This window comes from Tachypleus tridentatus, chromosome 13, assembly GCF_004210375.1.
Source record: "Tachypleus tridentatus isolate NWPU-2018 chromosome 13, ASM421037v1, whole genome shotgun sequence".
Taxonomy (NCBI): Eukaryota; Metazoa; Arthropoda; class Merostomata; order Xiphosura; family Limulidae; genus Tachypleus; species Tachypleus tridentatus.
Genome location: NC_134837.1, coordinates 73,279,740 through 73,286,263, shown reverse-complemented (window position 1 = coordinate 73,286,263; position 6,524 = coordinate 73,279,740). Strand labels below are relative to the sequence as shown.

At 29.4% G+C, this 6,524-nt stretch overlaps 1 long non-coding RNA gene across 2 annotated transcripts; it reads right to left on the bottom strand.

Moving 5' to 3' along the window:
* Positions 1–773: 773 nt before the first annotated feature.
* Positions 774–4,144, bottom strand: LOC143240975 (uncharacterized). Of its 2 annotated transcripts, XR_013022116.1 has the most exons (6): positions 3,587–4,144; positions 2,763–2,861; positions 2,017–2,043; positions 1,670–1,755; positions 1,122–1,173; positions 774–920 (listed from the first exon to the last, which is right to left on the bottom strand). It is a non-coding gene; the product is annotated as an uncharacterized LOC143240975 (long non-coding RNA). The 2 variants fall into 2 exon arrangements; XR_013022117.1 differs by having other exon boundaries at positions 778–1,173.
* Between the last annotated feature and the right edge of the window lie 2,380 nt (positions 4,145–6,524).

Genomic DNA, 6,524 nt, shown 5'->3' with positions numbered 1-6,524 from the left:
GATACAGATTTTATTTTTACAGTTTACATGAGCGAGTTTCCATAATCCGTTTTCTGGAACACTTGACTTGTATCATGGATGCTGCAGATGTATTTAATAGGAATTGAATAACGAACGTACTATAACAACTCTTCAAACTGGATCCTGTTCTTAATATTAACTAAACAAATACGTTTAAAGAGATTTTTTTTTTTTTGAATAAGGAACAACCCAATAATGGTTTGATGTTGCTGATGTACAAACTTCATATTGAAGAACGCCCTCTTCCGGTTACTCAACATTTCAATACTAATATTGTTATAAGTTTTTTTATAATTTATTATTATTATTATTTGTACTATGAAATTTGACTAATAAGTACGAATTTAATTTTAAGTATTTTTAGGAAAGGCAGCGTAAAAATACAAAAATTCAGAGACTGTATCTCTATTCTTCTTTGTGACATAAAACAATGCACCAAATTCCACGAATATCAAGAAGTTCCATGTTTGTACTCTACCAGTTAAACAAGGGTAATTCGTGGGTCGCAGGTTTGAATCCCCATCACACCAAACATGAGTTGTCGGTGGTATGTGATGACTAGTTGCCTTTCCTGTAGTCTTACATTGCTAAGTTAGGGACTACTATCGCAGATAGTCTTCGTTTATCTTCGCGAGAAATTAAAAACAAACCAAACTAGTTAAACAAGGCACAAAGAAACTGAAGATGCTGAAATAATTTATTGGATAATAAAACAGATAAACAAAATGTGAGAAAAAAACAACATCGGATTAATAATATAGAAGAATAATATAAAAAGATTGTTCTTCCTTCTTTTATTTTTACTATAGAATAAAAGAAATTTAATGTTAACAAGAAAATTGGAAGTTTTTGGTTTTTATCCTAAAAGAATGACTGGGTTATTCATTTATTCCGCTAACCTGGAAATAAATATTGTGAAAAAAAGAACCCCAATTAGTCGCCGTCAAATGGTAGTTTAATTTAAATTAAACAAGTAAGTATTTGCACTTTGTTTGTGAAGAACATTTTAGGTTTTACGACAGTAAGCTACAAAACATTTCTTAAACATAGAATTAAGAACAATACGATTATTATATCTGTATTAAACAGTTGTTTCTTACCATCAGTCTTGAAGCTAGAGTAAGCGGTTCATAGATTCTGCTTTAAACAGTTCTTCATTGAAGAAATAGAAAATATAATATTGAGACGTTTGTTAAAACAAAGTTATTTGTAGAAACAAAAACAACAATCAAGAACACTTACATATACATTGTTATATAAAGTGTAGGCATTATCTTAAAACAACAACAAATGTATACATTTTATAAGTCAATTGATAAATTATTATAGAGATAAAATTACAAGACAAAACGAAATACAATTTATGACGTTTACTTTTGTATAAAAATCGTTCAAATAAAGTTGAGAAATTAGATAATTATAACCAGAACAAAAAATATAATGAAATATATTAACCATCGTTATTATATGATTTATTTTGACATGTTTATTACAGTTCAGAGTCAATAGTTAATAATAGCAGCGTTTATTTTTGTTTTTGGTCATAATAAACTAACATTTTGTTTTATTTTCCGTAATTCAAAGTATTAATATTCTCTCTATATAGATATATAATATATAATAAAATAATACAATAAAATAAACTTACCAAGAGGACAGTTATATCAATATTTCTACTTTCCTGTAAGCTCTAAGTCTGTTCAGGAAGGAAAATGGAGATTCTCTTTGCCGAATCTGTTGATTTAATGTTTAGAAATTATATTGATTTATATAATTTACTTGATACGAAAATACGTTTAACATATTACGGAAATAACAACACCTTTAAAACTGAGCACTGATATATAAAACTAAATTGGAAAACTTTTCAAATATAAACAGAATCAAATCATTAAACCATTCTATCATCCCATAGATTATGAAATATTATTATGAACTTTGTGTTAATACGTCTTTAATGCTTTATGCAACATAAAAATGATTTAAAACACTTACCGGTCCATTTCCTACACAAATTTCAAACTGAAATAAAAAAATCAAGAAGAAGGGTCAGTTTTTGTTTAAAATATCTCTCGTTTTCTTTTATTTAATCGGTTACATTAAACATCTTTATCATAAATTTATTTGTGTTAATATATACTTCTAAACGATTTTCAGTGACATTATAATCATTGTACGATCTACTTTCGTGAAACATAATTCTGAATTTACCTGTAACGTTGAATAACCTCCAATTTTCCTTGGGAATAAAAGGTTATGAAAGTGAGTGTGTTCGAATTTAAACTACACCAGCATGTTTTTCAAAATTAGAGATATATACAAACTTTCACTGACCGATACTTGCTATCATTCACCAAGCTTTATTGATCTATGTTACTCGAAACTAAAGTTCTGAGTTGCCTGGGGCATAAGATTGATTTATATAAGATAAAAAAAAAACGTTTATAGAACAATTTGCACCACTAGAAACACTAGCTACTGATACAAACTATAAACTAAATGAAAATATTCATAATAAGTTATTCACACAAAGTTACTACAATTGTTCCTGTTGAAATTTTTATCAACAGTGCTTGAAAATTTCTTGGTAAATAATAAACAAACAGCGTGTTATTAGAACGCTTATTCAGAGAAGAGAAAATTTTGAAATTATTTTGGAAAATACACTTAAAACAAAACTGGAAATGCTTAGATAAACACTGACTTGAAAATAATCTGTTAATTCGTATGTGTAGATTTACCTGGAATCTGGTAGTCACGTTGTTACAGATTATGTTCAGAAATTCTGCATTTGAAAAACTCGGAGCGGTCTGGTTCTGGCATAATTCTATAACGTTTCTCTAACGTATAAACAGAAATAAACAGTGTCATGAACAATAAAGGATGACTTATTTGTTATAGTTATGGCGCTGTAAGAGATTTGCAACAAATACGTAAAAAATATGTATGATATTTGATATTTTGCAAGATAAAATGTCATATAATCTGAGAAATAGACATGGATGTCTTTAATAAAACAATTCTGGAAATATTCTATTTTTCACACTTACATATTCAAATATATGTATATAAATTATGATACAAAATGAATTGTTTTATATTAAGTATAATTACCTGTATAGAATCGTGCTAAATAATGATTTCAGAAGAGAATTCAACAAATTTTATACAATAATACAATACGTGTATTCATTATGTATAATACCGCATTAATACAGTCTTTCTTGATCCGTGACAAAAATATATAAGAAACAAAATATAATACATTTATACAACAAGAGTATTCAATTATTCGTCACTTGGATAACAATACATTTGTATACCCACAATAAAAGCACTGAAGTACTGCTATAGTAACTATAAACATAATATAGTACAAATATCATCACTACATGCATGTTATAGTATAAATATAATCAGGACAGTCGTGTTGCAGTGTTTACTAGCTGCCTTACCTATAATCTGCAACTGCTATATTTAGTACGCACAGCGAAGGTAGCCTTCGTGTAGCTTTGCTCAAAATTCATAATAAACCAAACCCAAGAAATAGTAATATTATACTCACTTCAGTCGAATTGTTCAGAATACATTCGTAAAGCGCCATTCTTGTTTCTTCTGCAACATTCTGATCTGAAACATAGCAAATTTGTAATTGTACTTTTTTTACAAAATATTAGTGTTAAACCTATTATTTTTAAATTATTAAACATTGTATTCTTTATATAGTCCTTTATAAATGTTCGTGTATTAGAAGAATGAACGATGAAATTATTCCAAGCACACTTTCGCTGTATCCATTGCCGTTCACACCATAACAGTTGATGTTGTAAAATATGGTTTATGTAGGTAGAGTTCCATGTTTGAAATTTTCACTGCTTATTTATCATAAACGAGAATAATGGTGTTGGTTTGATGAATGTAGATTCCAAGAAAGCATTTGACAAAGTGTCATATTAAAGGTTTGGGAATAAACTTGACTCAATTATTGTGGGGGATAAACTATGTAATCGTATAGAAAAGTGGCTTAATGGAAGAAAGCAGGGGTTCTTATCAATGGAGTTCAGGTAATATGAGGGTTGGAGGTTCTAAACTCTGTCTCACTGACCATGCTCGCCCTTTTAGCAGTTTGGCATTTTAATGTGGCAACAAACATTACTATATTTGGTAAACGATTAGTACAAGAGTTGGCGGTGAGTACTGACAAACAGCTGCCTTGTTTCTAGTCTTACGCCCCTAAATTAGATAGCTCTTATGTAACTTTACACGAAATTCAAAAGAAATAAACAAACTGATATGAGTATTACTGTTATATGAGTATTTTATCTTGATCTCGCATACATTTGTCTTGTTGTTTTCTGTTGTATTAATTAATAACACATTACCCGAGAACAGTGGAAAAGACAGTTTTGACGATGAATTGATAGGATTAAATATTTAGGTTTAAAACGTTTGTGACAACAGTCTCACGTCAAGTACTCCAGTTCAAGAGCCTAATTCGATGAATTGGGTAAAACAAGCATTCTGGGATAAGTCCTGAAGGTTATTATATTAATGCTCATGTGTGTGTATAGTAAGAGCATAAGTTGGGTAAAGATAAAGTATTATTCTAGTTATGGATCGCTCTATCTGTTCTTGTTGTGTAATTAAGAAATATACTTTGTATTAATAAATGAACTGTTTAAGTAAATAGAAATCATGTAGCTTTCTTACAAGTAAATAGTTGTAATTTTAATACGTTTTGAAAGGTGTTCTTGACTGAAGGATAGCAACTACAAATAACCCTTGACAAGCAACTGTTGACTGGATAACTAGAAGATGGTTATGGTGGAGGTTAACTCGAAATTAACTTATTAGTAGTGTTTTATTAGAATAATCAATTACTTATAAGGAACTGACAAATCACTATGGATATTAACAACAGAACTGTAGACTGTGAAAGTAAGGTGGTTGTAATCGAGACTAAATCTGAATAAAATCGTCCATAACTTCTTATTAGACTAAGCAATAATTTATAAGTGACTGTGGAAGTATAGGTTATTAATAACAAGAACTGTATATTGTGAAACATCCATTAACAACAGAACTGTACACTGTGAAAACGACAATGGCAAAATCAACAGAACTGTCACCCTGTAAACATGGCAGTTATCAACAACAAGGAATTTACACCTTGAAAGTTCCATTGATACTAACAACAAGAACTGTAAACAGTGAAAGTGTCATTCTGTAATCATAATTTTAGCTGCAATAAGTTCTCGTTTATTTTTACGATAACTGTCTCTAAGAAAATATTCTGGGTACATTATTACATATAATAACAATGTATCTAATGCATAGATATAGATCCGCTTAATCAACAAAGACCATCATTAGAACTGCCCAAAGATGATTTGTACTTATCACAAAATATAAAATTGAAGAATGATCCACCGTAACAAATACAGCAGGACAAAAAAATAAAAGCAGCGAGAAGAGCTCTATTCTTCATTCTGTTGGTATTATGTTGATATTAACGACTGTCGCTTGTTATATAGTGTTGGTTGAAGAAAGAAAAGGAAATTTCATCATGCTATCGGATTTCTATTCAGACTGTGTTTCGAGTACTGTGGACATTACGAAAGAACTATGTAATACGTGCAGAAATATTAACCATGAACGGCATGTATTGTTAGGGATAAAGTTTTCTATATCACTGTTGTTATTGTGTTGTACCTATCATTAGAGGAATGTGTTTATGTGCGTGCATAAATTATGGCAATGAAAATGAAAATTAAAAAAAAACATCTTGTTATAAAAGAAACGTCTATTGTTTTGTGAAAGCGACCTTTTCACATACCATTACACTAAAATATTTTGCATGTGTTTTGCTGTTTGAAAGCTAATAACAATATCAGTAGAAGAACATTATTAAAGTTGTTGTTATACCAAATATCAAACTGAGTATTAATTTACTTACTACGCATGACATCCAGTTGATCATTAGCAGTTATTAGTTTCAATTATATCGTTGCTATGTGTTATTTTACGGGGTAGATGTGCCATTCAGTTACAGTATTTTATTAATATATTTTGTGTTACATAACTTAAATAATATTTATCAGTATTATACTGGTATAAATTGTTTTGCGCCGGGGTTATTTTCGCTTCAATATAGTTGTAAAGACAGTCTACAAGTTATTCTTCTAATATGATCCAACATTATACATCAACCCTATAATATTCTAGATTCTGAATATTAAGGAAAAAATGTTCAACTTTTGCATCTTACTATATTGAGACAAAACACCAATTCGATCTGGAAAAATGTACAAAATTCTACATTTATTAAATAATGGAAAAGCCCACAATAGTCCAGGAAATTTTAGGAATAAATAGAATTAAAGAAAACCAACAAATTCAGAAAAATATTATAAGACAACCAAACCCACTTATGCTCCGCCCCACTCGTATTAAGGTAGATGTCAATGTTACTTCCGGTTCTTTCGGAAACAAATATAAACCTG